General features: G+C 37.3%; 1 long non-coding RNA gene across 1 annotated transcript; it reads left to right on the top strand.

Moving 5' to 3' along the window:
* Positions 1 to 14,189: 14,189 nt before the first annotated feature.
* On the top strand, positions 14,190 to 22,423 carry LOC127509331 (uncharacterized). Its single transcript, XR_007929203.1, has 4 exons — positions 14,190 to 14,403; positions 15,175 to 15,255; positions 20,215 to 20,429; positions 21,460 to 22,423. It is a non-coding gene; the product is annotated as an uncharacterized LOC127509331 (long non-coding RNA).
* Positions 22,424 to 22,972: the final 549 nt, after the last annotated feature.

The following is a 22,972-nucleotide window of genomic DNA, read 5'->3' as shown; positions in this document are numbered from 1 at the left end:
GCTGTACTACTGTAAATCAAATACCAAAGAGCGAACTTCTTCAATACGTAACAAAAAAAAAACAAAAAAAAAAGAAAGTAAAAGAAGCCCACATCAACAGTCATTCAGTCTGTCTATGGAATTTTCCAGAGTTATAATTCAGTTCAATAACCAAAACACTGTTGAGACTGCTCCCCACACCAGTCAGACACATACGAGAGACTAGCATTTTAGTGAAAAATAACAATTTTTTCAGGAGCTGCCTCTAATATTGTACTGTTTGGATTCGCACAGGCCATTTGGAGCTGAAAGTATGCTACCTGTTTAGTCATTGTAAACAGTACTATCTTTAATGCAGACTGCGTACAGTGCTTTTATACTGACTGTGAGGCTGTACGGGGAGAGAAAGCTGTCCCAAAACAATACTAACTCTTTTTGTTTACTCATTTTACACTAAAAGCCTCCAAAAGTGACTGTTAGTATAGCTGGTTTGTTGCTAGCAAACATTTGAATAGATTGAGAGTGTTTAAAGGAAAGGGAAAAGGGGGAAAGATAGTGGGAGAGTGTGTGTGGGTGGGACATGAGAGACGGATGACAGAGCAAAAGGGAGAGGCAAACTTGTGTGGCTGGGGGTAGAAGGGAAATAAAATTGTCAATATTTGTTTGTATGAGCATGAGAATCAATGTTTGTGTGTGTGTGTGTGTTTGTGGGGGGGGGGATATGTGGTTATGTATAAGAGATAGGGCGTGGTTTGTGTGTGCGTGAATATTCCCAGACGTCTGCATGTGTTTACATAAGGATTGGGGTGCTGGTCTGAGACACAGAAGAGCTGAGTGCTGGGATTTCAGCTCATGTTCCTGATCCCCATAATAGCAAATCCAAACACCTCAACCTGTCGTCAGTGTTATTTTAGTATCATTGTGATGCTGTAGTAGTTTTTATTCATATTTTGAACTGTTTTTAATAGTATTTTTGATTATATTCTCGATATTAATTTTAAAGTTTTAGTAATTTTCCTGTGTTTTTGTCATTTTTAGTTTTTTCTTTTTAAATGTCTTTATAGTTTTCAGTGCACAGGCACCATTGCCTTGAAATTTAGCCTGTTATTAGAATCATAGACTCACTCCTGATGCACACCGTAAATTGTAGGCAATCATTTTTGTTATAGATTTCCTTCAAAATATGGTTGAAATTTTTGACTTCATTAAAGGGATATTTCACCCTGAAATGAAAATTAAGTCATCATTTATTCACTCTGATGTTGTTCTAATGCCGTATACCCTTCTTTCTTTTATAAGCCACCAAATGGGAATTTTTAAAAAAAATGTCCCGCTCATGCTCGTTCATATAATGGCAGTGAATAGCGACCAGCATCAAGTTTTTAAGACACAAAAGTAACACAGAATGATCCCATGCCATATCGTCGAAGTGTTCTGGGGGTATACGATAGGGTTTATTGAAAAACAAACCGAAATTGAATGCATTATTGGATACTTGTAATGTATTATTGGAATTCTTGACCTTGACCATTGGTCTTCTCTGCATTGCTGCACGACATGAGACTCTAAGCGCTGCAGTTCACTCCGTGTCACCCATGTACTTTGAATATATATACACCGGTCAGGCATAATGTTATGACCACTGACAGGCGAAGTGATTATCTGATTATCTGATAATATAATTATTATCATATAATACACTGATTATCTCTTCATCACGGCACCTGTTAGTGAGTGAGATATATTAGGCAGCAAGTGAACATTTTGTCCTCAAAGTTGATGTGTTAGAAGCAGGAAAAATGGGCGAGCGTAAGGATTTGAGCGAGTTTGACAAGGGCCAAATTGTGAAGGCTAGACGACTGGGTCAGAGCATCTCCAAAACTGCAGCTCTTGTGGGGTGTTCCTGGTCTGCAGTGGTCAGTGTCTATCAAAAGTGGTTCAAGGAAGGAGCAGTGGTGAACCGGCGACAGGGTCATGGGCGGCCAAGGCTCATTGATGCACGTGGAGAGCGAAGGCTGGCCCGTGTGGTCCGATCCAACAGACGAGCTGTAGCTCAAATTGCTCAAGAAGTTAATGCTGGTTCTGATAGAAAGGTGTCAGAATACACAGTGCATCACAGTTTGTTGCGTATGGGGCTGCATAGCTGCAGACCAGTCAGGGTGCCCATGCTGACCCCTGTCCACCACTGAAAGTGCAAACAGTGGACACGTGAGCATCAGAACTGGACCACGGAACAATGGAAGAAGGAGGCCTGGTCTGATGAATCACATTTTCTTTTACATCACGTGGATGGCCAGGTTCGTGTGCGTTGCTTGGGAACACATGGCACCAGGATGCACTATGGGAAGAAGGCAAGCCGGCGGAGGCAGTGTGATGCTTTGGGCAATGTTCTGCTGGGAAACCTTGGATCCTGCCATCCATGTGGATGTTACTTTGACACGTACCACCTACCTAAGCATTGTTGCAGACCATGTACACCTTTTCATGGAAACAGTATTCCCTGGTGGCTGTGGCCTCTTTCAGCAGGATAATGCGCCCTGCCACAAAGCGGGAATGGTTTGAGGAGCACAACAACGAGTTGTTGACTTGGCCTCCAAATTCCCCAGGTGATACCACAGCACACCTTCAGGGGTCTAGTGGAGTCCATGCCTCGACGGGTCAGGGCTGTTTTGGCAGCAAAAGGGGGACCAACACAATATTAGGAAGGTGGTCATAATGTTATGCCTGATCGGTGTGTATATGTAGGTGAATATATGTTGTGTTCGTCGTAACAAAAAGTTCACATCGGAGTTCCGGTCTGGTGATTTGACTCAGTAAAGAAAGTACTCAGGTACTTTTTTGGGGGATTTCTAGGCATTGTATTTCATGTTGCGTTTTTGTTCATCTCAATTTCTCACAACTTGTGCTTTTTTTTTGGTGAACTGCGAGTGAACGGCGAGGCACTAATAGAGTCTCACGAATGGTTTGTTGTTCACTAAACCCTATCGTATTCCCCCAGAACACTTGGAATGTACGGCGCGTCTCCCATGGGGTCATTCTGTGATACTTTTGCATCTTTTTTAAAAAGTTTGATGCTGGTCGCTATTCACTGCCAGTATATGGGCGAGCGCAAGGGGAACATTTTTAAATAATTCTTTTTTTGTGGTCCATAAAAGAAAGAAGAACATCAGCTTACATCTAACATCAGAATTGGTTGTGTTTCTAGCCTCACTTGAGTTGCTTCCCATAAAGAGCTCCTCACATGAGTCACTTATTCCATGCCGGATGAAATGCTGTCTATGTCAATACAGTCAGTTTGTAAGGTTTTAAGTGAGCTGAATGTTTTGTGTCTTTGTTCCCATGTGTTTGTCTTCCATGTCTTCATTTATGTACCCGTCCACAGCGTTTAAGGAGGAGTTAAAGGGTTTGGCAAGCCCAAGAATGCCAAATAAACCAGTGGCCTTGGATCAACAGTGAAATTTGTAATCATATTCGATGACAGACGTATGTCATATCACCCATTTAATGTATCGCCCCCAGAGAACACATAAAACTGTTCAGAAATTTGCCCTAATGGACTCCAGCTGTGCAACACGGGGCATCACAATTCTGTGCTTTACACTTCTCTCATCAAGTATTTTAGAGTTGTTTAATCATCAAACTGATTTGAACTACTAGAAGAAACTACTGGGAATATGGATGATAGATGACAACTTTAAAATGATCATTTACTGATTTGAATAATAAACAAACTGCAAACAAAGCAGCAAAACTATTCCTAAATCTTTAGGTTTTGACCAAACCTGCTTAGATCCCAGCTAACAGGGAACATTCTCAGAATTTTGACTAGCATTCTGGCGAAGTTCTCTCAAAGTTGTGAACAAACATTCTTCCAGTAACGTTAATAGAACATTCGTTCATCATTTCAAGTTATCTGGTCTTTAATATTAAAGTGCCCCATTATGCTATTTTAAAGGCTCCTATTTTTGTTTTGAAGGTCTCCTACAACAGGTTTGCATGCATCCAAGGTCAAAAAACACTTCAATTTATATTGCACATTACATATCACCTCAATTCTCAAAGAGTCTGAAAACGCTTAGTTCGAAGATTCAGTCCCTCTAAACCCCTCTGTACCGCCAGCCTACTCGTTACCGATTGGTCAGACGGCCCACTCTGTTATTGGCCTACCCCTTACAGTGCGTGTCGGAAATGAAACACCAATCACCATATCTGAATTTCAGCTCCGGACTCTTCCTCAGCACTTGATATACACAGTGATACAAACGATTAGTGATCGACCGATATTGATTTTTTAAAACCGATACCAATAATTTGTGTGTTTATGTGACCGATAACCGATATGCAGAACCGATATTTATTTACTGTTATACTTTTGTTTTTGACACGATTACAACACCACTGAACTGAACAAACCATTTTATTTATAACAATCACTCCCTCCTTGCATAGAAAACAAAACAAATCTTATTTATACATCAATAAATAGAGGGGTCTGAAAGTTCCAAAAAAAAAAAGTGCACTGTTACTAAACTGTTTTTGTTGAAAATTAGTCTTTCATGTTAATTTTAATCTTCATATTACAAAAATAATTTTATTTATAAAAAGCATCAGCAGCAACGCCAATGTTAACAATAAGCAAAATAAATGTAGAATGCCTAATGTTTTCGAATGGAGAAAATAAATTAAAGACAGGAGTCATATCAACTTTGCAGAAATGTAGTACTTAATTTTAAACTACAGTTTTAGTACATTTATAAGCTGTTTAATAGGCTAAAGAGTGAAGAATAATTCACTGGATAATGTTAAATAACTGAATAATATTCTCTGGAATATTGGAATATAACAAACAAAACATCGTATTTTATTGCATTTCTCAACTGGTATGTTATATCAGAATTATTAATAATGTTTTTGTCGTTCTAGATTATGAAATATCTGTTGACAAAGCGCTGTTTATCTATGCATTTACACAGAACTATACTCAAACTGCTCGCGGAGATAATAAATAATTAATTTCCATAGAGTTGTGTTTACTTGGATGTTTATTAGCGAATTAATGGTTATATAGTAAATGTTTATATAATTACGGTGTTTTAAATAAGTGAATCTTGTTAAAAGTTACATGCGGTGGCCTTTTTGGAGCATTTCCTGAGCATCAATCCGCTGAGCGAACAGCAAAATGCAGAGGACTTCACGAGACTTATGATGAGCATAGACAACAGAGAGAGAATTAAATTCAGCGCTTTTATTTCCAACATGTGCTCATTCATGTCTGTATTATTTAATTCATGCAAAGTTACATCTTGACAGATTATCTTACGTGACTCCGTGAGCTTGTCTCTATTTCTTAGAGACAAGCTGCATAAATTAGCTACATTTCAGGCATTTATGTAACACATCTAATTTGTGCATTAATGGCTGTTATGTTAAATAAAGTTTACTAATTACAGCAAAGCAGGTAAGTATATTTTACCTGTGCACGCCGTTGTCTTGTCTCCCCTCAGATGCGCTGTAATGGCGATCCTGCGCGCAATTCTCAAAACACCCACAAGATGGCAGTGTTTATCTGTAAATCCGATATTACAAAACCGATATCCAATTATGGTAAAATGCTTAAATATCAGGGAAAATATCTGTAAATCGATATATCGGTCGATCTCTACAAACGATCGCTTTTTTTCTGTATCAATTCCAGTGTGAGTGCATGCAAAGTGGATTCGCAGTGCTGAAAACAGTGTCTTCTTAACAAACATGTCGACAACACAGACCAAACTCTTCCAGGCCTCAGCAACAACTAACGTGTTCGATGGCGGGTCAAAGTAGACCTTCGCGGGCAACAAATGAAGACCATAGGCTGGCATTATGCAAATTGGTTACATTGTTACATAGAAATGTAACAGGAAGTGAGAGTGGAATTGCTGATGACTCGTTTCAGCAGTTCAGAATTGACTCTTTCTTTTAGGAGAAAGTAACTTTATTTGTTGTGCACTTTGATCTTTGAAACTTTGCAGACATATGTTACACATTGCATGAAAGGTAATAATGGGGCACTTTAACATTCTCAAAAATGTTAGCACAAAACATTTATACATTGTTCAAAGCACTTTTTTTTTCATGAAACGTTTTAGTTTAGTTTTTAAATGTTACTACTTGTTTCAGAATGTTTAGAGAAGATTTAAAAGTAACATTCCGATAATGTTTGCAAAATGATAAAATGTAAGATTCCCTCAACATTCATATAACCAAGAAAATACATTTTTGAAACATTTTAAAAACCGGACATTTTGAACATTCAGAAAACATTCAGAAATAACATTTTCAAAAATGATTGGAACATTAGCAAAATGTCTTTAGAACAGTTTTGTTAACTGGAATCTCTTAAAATAAGTCAGAGTGTAGTGACTCATGACCACAGAATAAGATGTTGTAGTTATTTAAGCACAGTCTGTAATACGGTAAAAGAAACCTATTATAACCTCTTTAGAAGCTTTAGCTAGTTGCAGTATAAAGGATCTTAGATTAAATCAAGTATTCAAGAAAGGGATGTGATGCCTCATACTGAGCTCTGAGATTTCTCACATCAATGGAATCATTTCTAACTGTCCTTTTTCTCTGAATTCTTCTGCAGCACCGTTGCTGGTGGATGGGAGCAGAAGAGGTTTCTCTCTCAGACTGGTCAGAGAGGCAGTAAAGAGCTGATCTCAATGGAAAAGAATTCAGAGCCTCTTTCCCCTCCCTTTCTCTGCAGTTTAATTCAAGCAATATGTGTCTAAAATGACACTGAACTTTTCCTTCCTCTCTCACTGTCTCTCTTCTTCTGGAGAATATGAGTTTAAAAGTAATTTCACTGTGTTTTGCATTGTATCACAGTTATGGTTTTGTCTTCATCTCTCTCTCCCTCTCTCTCTCTCTTTCTCTCTTTCTCTCTTTCTCTGTGTGTGTGTGTCTAGTCTATATTAGCTGCAGCAGTGTGGATTTTCCTCAAGACTTGGTACGTCACACTGCCACGTTATCGGAAAGCCATATTTTCTCGCTTTGTCTCTTGGTTTCTGGATTGCTTCTACTGGCCAGAATCTACTTTTTGAAAAACAACTTGAATATGGTCATGATTGGTTAAATTTGTACCATTTGGAGGAATCTTGGTCTGTGTAGCTCAGATTTCACCCACAGTTCCTTCAAAACTAGTATAGTCATGTTTTTTTATTTAAAATCCATAAAGTCCATTTAAAATCCATACTTTTTTATCCTTTGACCATAGATCTGCTTTAAAGCTGCCACACTTACAGCTGACATGTACATAGCATCATAAGTTCTCTCAATTTTCAATTGATTTCAGTACAGGTGGCATGAGATGAATGACACAATATAATAAGCTTAAATATACATATTGCCCAAAACTTTGGGGTAAATTGTCATTTTTTACACTGCAAAAAATGCTTTTCTTACTTAGAGTTTTTGTCTTGTTTCTAGTCCAAATATCTAGAAAAAAAATCTTAAATCAAGAAGCATTTTCTAGACAAGTAAAAATTGTCTTGTTTTCAGAAAAAATAAGTCAAAATTAAGTGAGTTTTTCCTTTAAACAAGCAAAATAATCTGCCAATGGGGTAAGCAAAATAATCTTATTTCAAACTGAAAACAAGAGTGTTTTACTTACCCCATTGGCAGATCATTTTGCTTGCTTTGAATTGAGGGAAAACTCACTTAATTTTGACTTACTTTAACTGAAAACAAGACAATAATTTTTACTTGTCTAGAAAATGCTTCTTGATTTAAGAATTTTTAGACATTTGGACTGGAAACAAGACAAAAAGTCTAAGTAAGAAAAGCATTTTCTTGCAGTGTAATCATTTCAAGATTTTATTGATGCATTTCAGTATTTATTAAACTGGATGTTTTTATTCAGAATCTTGTGATTCAGAAATGTTGAATATTTGTATATTGTAGCCTATATAACTTATTTGGAATGCAAGTAAATACTTCTTTAGGTTTGTCTGCCATTTTGGATTGATTTTTTTTTTTTTCCACTGAGCATTCTGGGATTGTCTGTTCTTTAAAAGATACATGTAGCCTTAAAAATTGAGGTATCTTCGATAACTTTTAGAATAGTCTTCACTTCAGGCGTGTGTCCATGATGCCTTAAAATGGTGCCTACTGAGGCAGTTCACCTAGAACTAGTGCATATATATATGTTTGTGTGCTTTTTGTATACTCAGTCGCATCTTGAGAAGAGAAATGAGAGTAAAAGAGAAGAAAGTAGCAGAGAGAATGTCTATTCTAAAGGAACAAGGCGTTCCTTACATTTTTGTGGTGTGGTCAGGAGAAGGTCTCCCCATTTTAGACGTAATGTTAAAAAAGTGGAAGCTTTTTTTTTTTTGGAGCAAATCTCTCTCTCTCTCTCGCTCTCTCTCTCTCACGTCTTCTGCTCTCAGTCTGTAATGGGCCGAGACTGTTTATTCATGATTGCAGGTCAGGGCCACGAAAAGCAGAAACTAAACTTGAACTATAGAGTCCCTTAATGCTGTTAACACGTGACACATGGCATGTAGTCATTTCTTCCTCTACCAAAATCACTACATTCCGGCCACAAAACACTGGGACATTCACAAAGGACTGAAAGTATTAATATGACTCCATTAAGCTAAATAGTTCTCCATCTACACAACTGATATTATATTGTATTATATTATATTATATTATATTATATGCATGTATGAATATGTTTATATTTTTCTGAAATATTGCAGCTATTTGACCTTTTAGTTATTGTTAATGTGACAAATAATTTGTTGGATTATTCCATTTGAGCCGGTTTTTGTTGTATCTAGCTATATTGAAATGCTAGCAAATTTAGTGAATTTAAATTGAATGTATTTGCTTGACTTTCGCTTAGTATATAATTTGCACGCCGGTTTCAGCTAAAACTAATTTTAAGGGCGTAGACCAAGAAGCCTTTAGCTGTCTTTGATCATGGCCTATAAAGAATCAAAACAAGTCGTAGCTGTTGCAGCCAAGAGTGACCGCTTTGTGCCGTGTTGCCAATGCTTGGGCTGGTATGTTAGTGCTCAAGCCTTGATTGTATGTATTCTGCCATGTGCAGGGTCATCTCCCATGGAAAGGAGGAGCTACGGTCTAATGGAGAAAACATCTGCATCACAGTCTGAAATTCACAGCTCTCTGGGGAGAACCACAGGTCTGTGATCAGGTTTCTCACATCTTTAACCTTCAACAAAATAGAGGAAAGCCTGATACCTTGACAGAATATATGCAGGTAATTGCATTTGATTATGGAGAAGTGGCTGAATACATTTCAAACTTGTCGAAAAAGGTGTCATGGGCTATAATAATCTTCCAACAATCATTTTTTTACATTTAAGGTAAAACTAACTGGTATATTATGGGATGGTGTCACTGCACATTTTTAAGGGCAAGAAAGCCACTCAGGCCACTGTAGCAGCTGCCAACGTTGACCTTCAAGGGTATGAACTTTGACCCCGGCTTCTAGCAAATCCCACCCATTTCTTCCTCTTTATTCTCCCCCCTACCAGACGTCTGATGGCCCTCTTCCCATCATGCCTTCTGCCAGGATCTCACATGTGGCTGCAAAGAGGGATGAGATTTATACTATTCTTTAGCACTGGAGGATCACCGTGGCAACGTCACTCTAAGCACAAACAGATGTGCGTTGAAAATAGAGGGAGGAAAAACTATTCAAGCAGATGCTTGATGTTCTCATAGATAAATGTATGGAGCCTATAGGACTTGATAGGTGCCTCTTCAAAACATGCTGAGATTTAGACAATCCAGTTCCAGATCCAGTTGTAGAGAAGGAAAAGGGACTGTAAATGGTAACTTTTTGTGGTTGAAACCTGCTATTGTCCGCCGCCTGTGAGCCTGGGCTTCAGCCAAGCGAGACGTGGCTACAGAGGGATCTTAGCCCAGAATATTGCTTCCTGTAAGGCTTCTGCCGCAGAGGGCTGGGTGGAGCAGTGGGCCGGACTCTGGATGGGGTTTATGGTGTTTATGGGTGGGACATATTCCTAAATCTTGGAGCAAGTAATGTGACACATTTAAACCAGTAGCTATTGCTCTCTCAATTTTTCTCTTTCCTCCCCAGTTTTTTTTCCCTTCATCTCTGGCAGGTGTTATAGGCCTTCTTATCAAAGTTTTTTGAAAATTTGCAGACCAAATGGAACTGAGATAAAGATGGAGAGGCCCAAATCTTTGGGTTAAAGGGTGTTTAAAAAACTGCCACAGCAAGTAATAGAATAGTATGTAAAAATGATTTTTTTTATAAGATTTTGTATAAAAAATTATATAGCACAGTTAAACATAGCAAATTTGACCAAAGTGCTAAACCAAGTAAATTACAACACAATAAAATGCATGCCATAAATAACCAAAAAATAAAAATAAAATATTTTATTTAAATAAATAAAAATGCCAAAGAAAATAAAGATTGGTTTTAAGTCTAGATATAAAAACAGCCAAGCATGCCAGAATAGAATAGAATAGAATAGAATAGAAACTGAAGGACGCTACTGGAGCTTTCAACTGATGTCAAATTTAAACAGGTTTCAGACTTGTCAAATTCAAAATCTTTAAAATTTTAACTAAAAACTTTAATATCAATATGTGAAAAAACAAACAAAAACAAAATGACAGCAGCCACAAAAATTAAGGGTCGTTTGGTAGCTATACAGATTTTTTTTATATCCAGTCAGTACATGCACTTTAAAAATATATATATATAAACTACATAAAATAAAACAATAATTCAGTCACACTTTAGTTTAGTGTCCAATTCTCGCTATTAACTATTAACTATGACTTTTGCCTCATTAAACTCCTATTTTCTGCTTATTAATGGTTAATAAGGTACTTGTTAAGTTCAGGTATTGGGTAGGATTATGGGATATAGAATATGGTCATGCAGAATAAGGCATAAATATGTGCTTGATACGTACTAATAAACAGCCAATATCCTAGTAATATGCATGCTAATAAGCAACTAGTTAATAGTGACAGTTGAACCCTAAAATAAAGTGTTACCAATAATTCTTGTAATTGCGACATGAAGACAGCATAAATAAGGTAGAAGAAGAAGAAAGAGAGTATGAAGGTGCGTTCCATCAAACCGTAAGTGGACTGCGAAGTGGACTTCACAGGGTATTCTGCCATCTTAAAGGGTTAGTTCACCCAAAAATGAAAATAATGCCATTTATTACTCACCCTCATGGCGTTCCACACCCGTAAGACCTTCATTAATCTTTGGAACGCAAATGAAGATTTTTTTTGTTGAAATCCAAAGGCTCAGTAAGGCCTGCATAGCCAGCAATGACATTTCCTCCCTCATGAAGCTTCGGAGCGTTATGAATCTTTTGTGTCGAATCAGCGGTTCTGAGCGCCAAAGTCACATGATTTCAGCAGTGTTCTGAAATCGGCCATCACTATATAAGTCGTTATTTTGTTTTTTTGGTGCACCAAAAATATTCTCGTCGCTTTATAATATTAATATTGAACCACTGTACTCACATGAACTGTTTTAAATATGTTTTTAGTACATTAATGGATCTTGAGAGAGGAAATGTCATTGCTGGCTATGCAGGCCTCACTGAGAGATCGGATTTCAACAAAAATATCTTAATTTGTGTTCTGAAGATTAACGAAGGTCTTACGGGTGTGGAACGGCATGAGGGTGAGTAATAAATGACATTATTTTCATTTTTGGGTGAACTAACCCTTTAAGTGAGATTCCAATCCAAAGGGAGCGAACTTGTTCAGTTCGAAGGGCACTGCGAATGGCATAGGGAATAAGGGAACATTGATACATCACTTCACAGGAAGTGAAGAGGGACAATCACCAAACTGTCATTACACACAACAACATCACCAGTCAGAACTAACGGTGGAGCAGAGCCTTTCAAAGAGCTTTTCAACGGCCCTACGATGGAGGAGTTTGCATATGTGTTTGAGTATTCATAAATTTTGTTATTACTATACAAACTAGAGTATTTATGAATGGTTATGGCGATAAATGTTAAATTTGCACATTCTATTGCATGAATAGTTGTAAAAGTGGTGAAAAACAGCTTAGGCTCTGTCATTTTTTAATTTTACTTTACCTCAGGAGTGTTTATGTGGCTGTGTGTTGGAAAGAAAATGGCTTGACAGTTAATGTATGTGCATGTGTAGTGTTGCTCATATGGGTGTTGTGAGTTTGAATCTGGCTCGCATCCTCTAACATTTCTCTATTCCATTTCCCTCTTTTCTCCCCATTATTTCCTCTCTTGCCATCAAAAAAGTGGCAAAAGGCTGAAGATAAACATTAACAAATACAGTAATCAGCTCTGAAATTCCAAAACATTGGGTTTTGTTTCTTTTCTTCCTTCTTTTACTGTACTTTATCTTTTGTCCAGATAGCACCGATTCACATTTCTCTCGGTATGGGAAATGGGGATTGAGAGGAATAAACACTCTTGCACTCTTTCTAACACACAGAGACTTGGGCTTGACTTAAAGCTGACTCAACAGTCTCCCGACAGCTGATGTAATGGCCACTGCAGAATGGAGAATGTTGTTTGCGCTGAAGGGGTGATGGACCGAATGAGACACAGAGGAAAGAGTGGGCTTGACAGAGGAAGTAAGCCTAACTCTCTCCATACGTGATATGCTATGGTTGCCTATTGCACTGCAGGCAGCTTTACTGCACTAAAGATTACATAGGTTATAACTATGGCTATACCAATCCAGATAATCTTGTCCTTAATTGGATGGCTTATGATGATTTCACAGTTAAAGCTTTCGATCGTGAGCCCCCTCCCTGCTAGCTTTCATACTTCCACACGCTGTGATTCACCATCCCGATTGTTTTTCTTGGATCATGTTTTTTTTTTCTCTCTGAATATGGTTACCAGAGTTCCAGTTGGTGTAAGGTCAAAGGTCAGCTAGGATCAAAGAGCTGTTTAGGAGGCAACAAGTTAAAAAATAGACTAAAAATGTGCCAAAACAGACGGCCAGAGACAACATCAACACACAGAACTTATCACAAAGTGTAGCAAACCTTTTAACTATTAATTTCTCCACCAATATCTAATGACATTTAAATTGTGTTTCATTTAAAATATATGTGTTTCATTTAATATTCACAAATGCATGTGTTTGTATTTCTAATATATTCCTGCAAACTAGAGGCTAATTAAGACTCTCTTTTTTCCTGTTGTTAACTTCTGAATTTTAAGACAGCTCTCAAAGTTTTGCTTTACAGAGTCCGAGGCGCCACACAGATCTAAACAGATCCGCCAATGAAACTCGAAACAGTCAGACAAGCTGTTAAACACACAGGAAATAGCAGCTCTTCAGCGTTTATGTGGCATCGTTATTGAAGCCTCTTCACCTTAGGACATTTCTCATGTTGCATACAACAATTAAAACTCAAAACTCAAACTTATTGCTTAAAATGCTACATATTCATTCATTCATGTCAATACATGTTATTGCTTTTTTATAACAATTATAAATATAAAAATCTATAAAATTAAATTTAAACACATTAATCAAAAGGTAGACCATTTTTACACTCTGAAGTTGACCAACACTGCTGTAGAGTCACATTGTCCCGGTTTGGACACATTGGACAGGGTTTAGCCTAAGCCAGGATTAGGCCTTAGTTCAATTAGGTCATATAAGTAGCTTTTATAAATGTTCACTAGAAAAAAACATTACTGATGTGCATCTTGAGACAAAACAATGGCACTGACATATTTTAAGATATGTCAGTGCAAGTTACTTTGAGGTAAAACAGCTCAAACATGCATTTTAGTCTAGGACTAGGTTAAGCCTTGTCTGTGAAACCGGGGGATTATGTTTTTAATTTATTTATTCACTCTTACTCTCACCTCGGACCAGCTCGCAAAATCCATATTTTAAATACAAGGAAGCAAAATAAATAGTATAAAAGCTTTAATGAGCAACTTCCATTAACACCATGTAGAATTTGTCTTGGCTCCTCCTAAAGTTTACGTTCACTTTTTTGAACCCAGCCCTCCACAATAGATCAGCAGGCTGGAGAAAATGTGTGTACATATTCGTGAAATGAATCATCCATTCTCCCCCTCCAGGGTATGAGGAGGACTTCAGTGCCAGACAGCCTCTCAAGTCAGATAAACTAGCCTTTGGGAAGGAATTCCTTAAGCTGGAGAGTGAAACACTAGAAGGCAACGTTTATGCTTTTCCTAAAGGGACAGTGACAGGCTGCTTCTTCATAGTCTGCATTTACCCTTGAGCGTTCATCTCCGCATCACCTTTCTCTTCTGGGACAGATTTGTAAAACCAGTTGCATATGGTTGTTTACCAGTAACATATATCTAAATGCACCTGGAAGTTGTTGGAAGTTTCCTATCCATGACCGTTATTCTCATAACATAGGTTTGTCTTTTCTCTTCTGTGCATTTCAGAAGTCAAGAGCCTCAGAAAGAGAGAGAGAGAAAGGGGGAGGTAATGTTCTCTGCAGACGCAGAGTTCAGCTCACTCCCTGGCTAATTTTCCCGGCTAGAACACTGCAGAAAAGGGGGAAGGGAGCGACTAATAGCTTTTCAGCAAGACATTTTTCCAGGAGCACACAGGTCTGGGCAAAGTGCTCCCAGTAGAAAGAGTTCGAAAAATTGAGAGTGGTGATTCTCAGAATGACTGATAAATGGCATGTTGAAGAACAAGCCTCATTCCTTGGCCTTTTAAATCTAAATTAGAGAGGCTGCTGAGGACATTAGGTTGGCATGTCACTTAAAATGATGACTGTTTATCGAATGTGTCCTATGTCTAGATATCAAATACCAAATTTTTGTCAGTAAACATAAGTTTGCAAGGTCTTGCAATCCATTCATAAATTCCCACAAGTCAGCTTATGAATGATTTTTTGCTCCACTGTTTAATTGGTTCTTCTCAGACTTAAATCTGTGTAAAACAATTTGCTGGTCTTGCTGGCTTTCACCTGGTATAGCCTGACATGCAAAAAAGTGTCCAAAACCCCTCTAAAACCAGCCAGGCTGGGAGACCAAACAAGACCAGAAAATGAGCTTAAGCTGGTTTAAGGTGTGTTTTTTTCCCAGCAGAGTTGCCATCGTATGGCCTCAGAAGATTTATAATGTCATGCATAAGATGTATGAACCACTTTTATGTTGCTTTTTTGTCATTTTGCAGTCTTCGACCCCATTGACTTTTATTATACGGAAGCATTTGGCCAGGATATTCTTCAAAACAGACGAAAGAAACGACATGAGGGTGAGTAGATAACGAGAGATTTTCATAGGTGGGTAACTGTTTGTGTGCACACTCAAGGTGTTTATTCACCATGGCTTTTCTCTGCAGCTGAGATCCAGGTGAATGCATCCTGTGAGCCAAAATAGGCAGCCCTTGTTTTCATTAATTAAAGGTTTTGTGTGTTTTTAATGGAGAATCAAGTTGTGGCAGAGTGAATAAACGTCACAAAACCTGAGGCTACAAAGTCATGAAAATTCGATAGATTCTCTCCAAACAGACCCACTTGAACATAACTGCTTGTGTTTGATCGCTAAATGTTGTAAATATTTACTTCGTCAATGCACAAATAATTGAATTCACATTGTTTCAATATTCCAGATACAGGTTTAGTATTTAATGAACTTTCTCCTGCGTGTGCATTATCTTGTGTTACTTTTTATGTTTTTTGGTGAATTGTGCATTTATGGTTAGTTATGCTGGATGAGTATGAGTAGCAGTATGAGGTCTACTTAACTTCCTGAGAACACATGCACGCAATTAGAAGAAACAACACTTTCATGTATTTCCCTCTTTATCTGCTCTCCATCCACTTTGTTGGAATATTCCATGACCTTCTGGTTTCCTCTGTCCTCCCCTACCGTGGAGAGGAAATGGTTGTGTCCAGTGCCAGGGTGCTCAGGCTTGCTGTCGAAAAATATAAAATCTGTATAAAAATATCCACTCAAGAGTGTTCACAGTTCTCTTAAGCTTTGAATACGACATATCACGTTGTTTTTGAGAGGCTATAGTAAGTGCATTGTCACAACTTCTAATAATTACACTAAACCATTCAAAGTTTGGGCTCAGTAATATATATATATATATATATATTTTTTTTTTTTTTTTTTTTTTTAAATACTTTTATTCAGCAAATGTGCATTAAATTAATAAAAAGTGACAATAAAGACTTTCACTTTCTGCTTCAAATAAATGTTCTTTTGAATGTTCTGTCCATCAAATACTCCTGAAGAAAAGTATTACAATTACCACTAAAGAAAATATAAGGCAGCACAACTGATTTCTACATTGATAATAATAATTTCTTGAGAACCAAATCAGCACTTTCAACACTTTTAATTATTAAGTTCTTGCTGAGTAATACATAAGACTATGAGTTTTTCCCACATTTTCTGCTCTCTTTGTATGGGAAAATGGATTTAAAAATGTGTTCAATTGACCGTTCGCAAAGACCTGCCCTCTTTGGTTACTGTTGCTATGTCCAACAAGCCATACTGCTCTCACGCCACACATCATGTTCTCACACAATGAAAAATACATTGCGGAGCAGAGAGGACACTGACAATGTGTCAACAAGACAGGGCAGGTTACTTTTGAAACAAAGTCTCAAATTTTGTCATTTTTAAAGAAATGTAAACAATAAAAACTGTTTTGTGGCTCTTTAATGTGTTGTGACAGATCGCTGTAGCGCCTCAGTTCAAGCGGCTCATGAACCGATCATCTCTTCCTTCTAGTTAATTTATACCATCAAATAAACATGAATGAACATCAGAAGTAATGTTGTTTCAACCGCGGAAAGACGTCAGTACACACCATTTTTCAAGTTCAAGTCCACAGACGTTAATCTACTAATACTAACTCCCCTGCTTTGTCGGACAAAATGGGGGATTCGGCGTTATGATTGGTTAGATCGCCTGTCAATCAAACTCCCGGCGAAGGGTCAGTTGAGTTGAGAGTTGTACACTCTTATTGACAACTAAAAGCTATTTAAATATATATATAGTTAAAATATTTAGCTAATAATTAACATGCAAGGTTCAGGGAAGTTTGTGAGTGACAGGCATTTGAATTCTCCTGAAATTTTCAGAATTTTACATGCACACCTAATAAATAACGAAATGACATCATATAACACTGCATAATTATTAATATGTCATGTTGGCCTTTGTACACATTTGTAAGGGTTACTCATTTAACTTTGCAACCTGTAGTTGGGCACAAAGATCAAATGAGCTAATCTAAATCATTGACAAATACAGTAGCAGCATAGATACATTCATGTGGTTTGGAGGGTGAAAAGACTTTATTTTCCTTCTGTTTCTCTCTAACTCTCTCTTTCTCTCCTACATTCCTGAAATCCTCATCTCTTCTCCTCATCTCCTACCATTTAGGTGATACTGGGTTTACTGCCTCGTGTCCTCCTTCTGTGCTGTCATTTCTGGCAGCATAAACGCAGAGGGCTGCCATACTTTCCATAAACTCACTCACTCTCTGATTCTTTCCTTTTCTCTCGCTCTTTCACACTTGTTAGCCTTGTGGTCCTCAAATAATGAAGCAAAAATGCTTACATAAAATAACTGCATTGTGTCTGCAAGACAGCACTGAAGTTTTTATACTTTCCACCGTGCAATATTCTATTATTAATTCAGTTCAAACTGCTTCAGACTGCATTCAAATGTTGATTTATATATAATTTCAGCCTTAAGTATTTATTTTTACGGTAACACTTTACAATAAGGTTCATTAGTTAACTACATTAGTTAACATGAACTAATAATGAACTGCACTTATACAGCATTTATTAATCTGTTAATGTTAATTTTAACATTTACTAATTTACATTTACAAAATCTTGTTATCATTAGTTAATGCACTGTGAACTAACATGAACAAACAATGAACAACTGTATTTTCATTAACTAACGTTAACGAAGATTAGTAAATACAGTAACAAATGTATTGCTCATGGTTAGTTCATGTTAGTTAGTATATTAACTAATGTTTAACTAATGAACCTTATTGTAAAGTGTTACCATTTTTACTTTACCTTACATTTACCTACATAACAAAGATGTGTCATTTTATGTTATGCATTTTTTGGCATTTTGAGTCACATTAACTATTCTTGTCAGTCTCACATCTCAGTGTATTAATGGACTGCAGTTGTGGAGATCCCATATAGCCACTGCAAGGCACTTCTAGTGATGGTTTTTTATAGAACAGACCTTGTTGAAGCCATTGTATTAAGCGCAAGTAAGATTTTGTGGTGTCCAAAAGGACACACAGGCCAAATTATTTTTACTGCATTGTAAGAAGTTATTAAAGCTTATTAAAATGACAAAAAGCAAGTTAAGCTAACAGTGAGACTTGCTTCTAAAGTACATTTTACAGATGATAATTTGTTTTGCACTGGTAATACTTTAAGTTTGGCAACTAAACCTAAACTGGTGGAATGAATTTAGCAATTTTGTAATACTTTATAATACCTTCCCTAACAGGATAGAGAGAGACAGAAAGAAAAAGAGAGAAGAGAGAAAGAAAAAATCAAGAGCCAAAGACAAGAAGCCTCGCCTAAACCTAAAACACATAATCAGTCCAAGGCAAAGGAGATTAAATTATACCAAAGTAAAACAGAATCCTGCTTCCACTCTTTCAAGCTCTTTTGGTAAATTACATGTCTCTTTCTCTCGTCTCTCTCTCTCTGTAGGTCGTCTCTTAACCCTCCTAACCTTGTTCGTGTCTGGTGTAAGCTGTGAGCAGCCATGGTTGAGCAATAATATACATTAATCAAAAGCTCATGCCACATTAATTTTGATTTTCGGAACATTTTTTTCAAGGACTGCATAGATTGTACTGACTAAAATGGCTTGAATATTTTCAAAATTGTAGCTGCCCTCCCAGTGAACGGTGAACTGTGTGGAAGACGCCCCACCTTGTTTCTTTCAGCTTTGCCGGCTTGGGCGGCTCTTACATTCACGCACACACGCGGCTCTATAATGCTTTGCAGTCTCCAGTGTGCCCAATCATTAGAGCTGTCTGTGTTTGTGTTGAGAGCTGGCATAACAAGCATCCGGAGCATTTGACAGGGAGGGCAGGTAAGACTAAACTAAGTGATATCAGGTGGACTGCATCAAGAACGGCTGGTCTCAACTAAATGGAAACAGCAGGAATCAAACCTGGAGGGGAAGCTCACCTAAGCAGCTTCTTGAAATCCTCCTTTCGTTCAGTTCCAATCCCTATAAGTCTTCTGTCAGCAGATGCCCATGAAGACGTGGCTGTCCACGGCCTTGTCTCCTCCTCCAACCACAGCGCTGTTCTTCTCTAACCAACACAAATAATCATGGAGGAAAAGTCAAATTTATCCCAAACACTGGATACCTGCAGTGTTTTACTGCAGAGGGTGAACTGACTCCCGGTTTCCTCAACTACTCTATGTCCTATAAAACAGTGCAAATAATATAAAAAGGTCAATAAAAACTCAAAAGTACATGTACTATTATTAGTCCATGTGAAAATAAAAATATTTGGTGCGAGCAAGTAATAGTATTTGGGTCATTCCGAATATGTAGTATTTTTTTATTTTTTGTTAATTGGTAATCAACTTTTTTCCTGTGTTTTAAATTTTAATAGATTCAATCACATTCAATCATGTCATTTGTAATATCTCTTTAACTATAGCTGAAAACAGATCCCTAATGACATCATCCACCAGGAAGTGACATCATTATATACTGTATAGCTGTTGAGATGATTTCCGTGTATATTGCACATAACAATGACCAGGACGCAGAGTAATTACCATACCACTTTATTTATTTGTATTCCTTAAATTTATGTTTCATAATTCCTGTGACTTAGTTTTTTTATAAAGAGACCATAGGGGTAAGCAGGGTGGGAGAGGGAGGGTGGGTTGGGAAATTGAATTGTCACATGTATTCATGTTCACATTATGGCTTGTTTGTTAATAACAAAAAAAAAAATACAGTATCCTGAAAATTGATTTTTTTTTTTTTGCAGAGTATATATGACCATTAATCAATTCATTTCAAATTCTGAAACCATAAACAATTAGATTATCTGATGTTTCGCAAGTATTAAGCTGCAACCACCTGTTCCCCAGAGCCCAGCATTTCTCTCCAGTCTCTGTGTACAGAGGGCACCTGTAATTGTGTGGGATGATTTTTACCTCTGCTCTAATGACAGACGTTTAAAGTCGTCTCCAGACCTGGGACGGCACTCAGGAGTGAGATCCCCCCTTTCACCACCACCCACCTTCACCCTGTCATTAGTCTGGAACGTGGAGAGATTATCAAAGCAGCAGTGATGCCATGGTAGCGCCTGGTGGCCAGACAGCGGGTAAAACACGGCATCTGTGTGGAGGAAGAGGGCTCTGAATCCCCATCATTTCCTTTCTGCAGGTGTGTATCCACATCACCTTCCTTATAAAAAAAAGTGCTGTAGCAGTGCCATGGTACAGATGGTAATATAGATGCTTTGATACATACTGTGATATTTGCATCACAGAACCCCTACACACAATATTCAAATTTGGTTGTTCACCAAGGCTGCATTTATTTGATCAAAAATAGTGAAAAAAATAGTAATATTGTGAAATATAATATAAAATAACGGTTTATATTTTGAACTGTAATTTATTCCTGTGATGGTAAAGCTGAATTTTCAGCATCATTACTCCAGTCTTCAGTGTCACATGATCCTTCAGAAATCATTCTAATATGTTTATTTGGTGCTCAAGAAACATTTATTATTATTATTAATGTTGAAAACAGCTGTGTTGTAACATTATAAATGTCTTTAATGTCACATTTAAATCAATTTAATTTCTGAATAATATAATTCTAAAGCTAAATACATAATTATTTACTCGCTATTTATTTAATACAGATAGATACACTGTAACAAAATTATTTTCATGATTTGTTATCACAACATTTTTTCTTTTGTCAAATCAACTTAATTAATGTGGTTCAGATAACATAATATTTTGAGTTTCTGTTGATTAAACCAATCGCCTTCATTGTATTAACTCATTTTTTTTTTTATTTCAATGAACTCAAAATTTTAAGGCAACCAGGTAACTTACTTTTTTAAGTTAAACCAACAGTTCTTTTTTACAGTATACAAACAAATTCTGGAAATGTTGGGACGTTTTTTTAAATTTGAATAAAATGAAAACTAAAAGACTTTCAAATCACATGAGCCAATATTTTATTCACAATAGAACATAGATAACAACAAATGTTTAAACTGAGAAATTTTACATTTTTATCCACAAAATGAGCTCATTTCAAATGTGATGCCTGCTAGGTTCGGCATTGAGGTTATGAGTTTCTGGAGTTTTGGTGTTGAAATTTGGTCCCATTCTTGCCTGATATAGGTTTCCAGTTGCTGAGTTCGTGGTCATTTTTGACGTATTTTTCTCTATAGGTGAAAGATCTGGACTGCAGGCAGGCCAATTCAGCACCCAGACTCTTCTACGATGAAGCCATGCTGTTGTAATAGCTGCAGTATGTGGTTTTGCATTGTCCTGCTGAAATACACAAGGCCTTCCCTGAAATAGACGTCGTCTGGAGGGGAGCATATGTTGCTCTAAAACCTCAGCATTCATAGTGCCTTCCAAAACATGTAAGCTGCCCATACCGTATGCACTTATGCACCCCCATACCATCAAAGATGCTGGCTTTTGAACTGAACGCTGATAACATGCTGGAAGGTCTCCCTCCTCTTTAGCCTGGAGGACACGGCATCCGTGATTTCCAATAAGAATGTCAAATTTGGACTTGTCTGACCATAGAACACTTTTCCACTTTGAAACAGTCCATTTTAAATGAGCCTTGGCCAACAGGACACGATGGCGCTTCTGGACCATGTTCACATATGGCTTCCTTTTTGCATGATAGAGCTTTAGTTGGCATCTGCAGATGGCACGGCGGATTGTGTTTACCGACAGTGGTTTCTGGAAGTATTCCTGGGCCCATTTAGTAATGTCATTGACACAATCATGCTGATAAGTGATGCAGTGTCGTCTGAGGGCCTGAAGACCACAGGCATTCAATAAAGGTCTTTGGCCTTGTCCCTTACACACAGAGATTTCTCTGAATCTTTTGATGATGTTACGCACTGTAGATGATGAGATTTGCAAAGCCTTTGCAATTTGACGTTGAGGAACATTGTTTTTAAAGTATTCCACAATATTTTTATGCACTCTTTCACAGATTGGAGAGCCTCTGCCCATCTTTACTTCTGGGAGACTCTGCCTCTCTAAGACATCTCTTTTATAGCTATCAATTAACTTAATTAGTTGCTAGATGTTCTCCCAGCTGAATCTTTTCAAAATTTCTTGCTTTTTCAGCCATTTGTTGCCCCCGTGCCAACTTTTTTTAAACCTGTAGCAGGCATCAAATTTGAAATGAGCTCTTTTAGTGGATAATAGTGTAAAATTTCTCTGTTTAAACATTTGTTATGTTATCTATGTTCTGTTGTGAATAAAATATTGGCTCATGTGATTTGAAAGTCTTTTAGTTTTCATTTTATTCAAATTTAAAAAATGTCCCAACATTTCCGGAATTCGGGTTGTAGATAGATATATAGATATATAGATAGATAGATAGTACAAGTTCAGCACTTTTGGACTGAGTAAATATGCAAGCTGTTTTATAATTCAGTACAAGTTTTGTGGCCTCTTTGATCAAGCACTGTGAATTTGTGCATGCTTAGTTTTTGTTTAATAGAAGCTGTTAAATTGCATTGTGGTTCTGGAGTGAGACCTGATGCTGTAAAAGCATGTGTAAGTGTGTGACTGCTCACCTGCTGAGCTACAGAAGTGTCTTAGTAAGCACAGGCGCCAACTAACACATTCGCGTTGCTCTTTAACTTCTAACAGGAGTTTGTGAAGTGTGCCTCACACCCAGAAGCTACTGTTTGGCACACATATGCAAAA

The sequence above is a fragment of the Ctenopharyngodon idella genome, chromosome 3 (assembly GCF_019924925.1).
Source record: "Ctenopharyngodon idella isolate HZGC_01 chromosome 3, HZGC01, whole genome shotgun sequence".
Taxonomy (NCBI): Eukaryota; Metazoa; Chordata; class Actinopteri; order Cypriniformes; family Xenocyprididae; genus Ctenopharyngodon; species Ctenopharyngodon idella.
The sequence above is the reverse complement of the archived record's forward strand: the minus strand, read 5'-3'. Positions and strand labels throughout refer to the sequence as shown.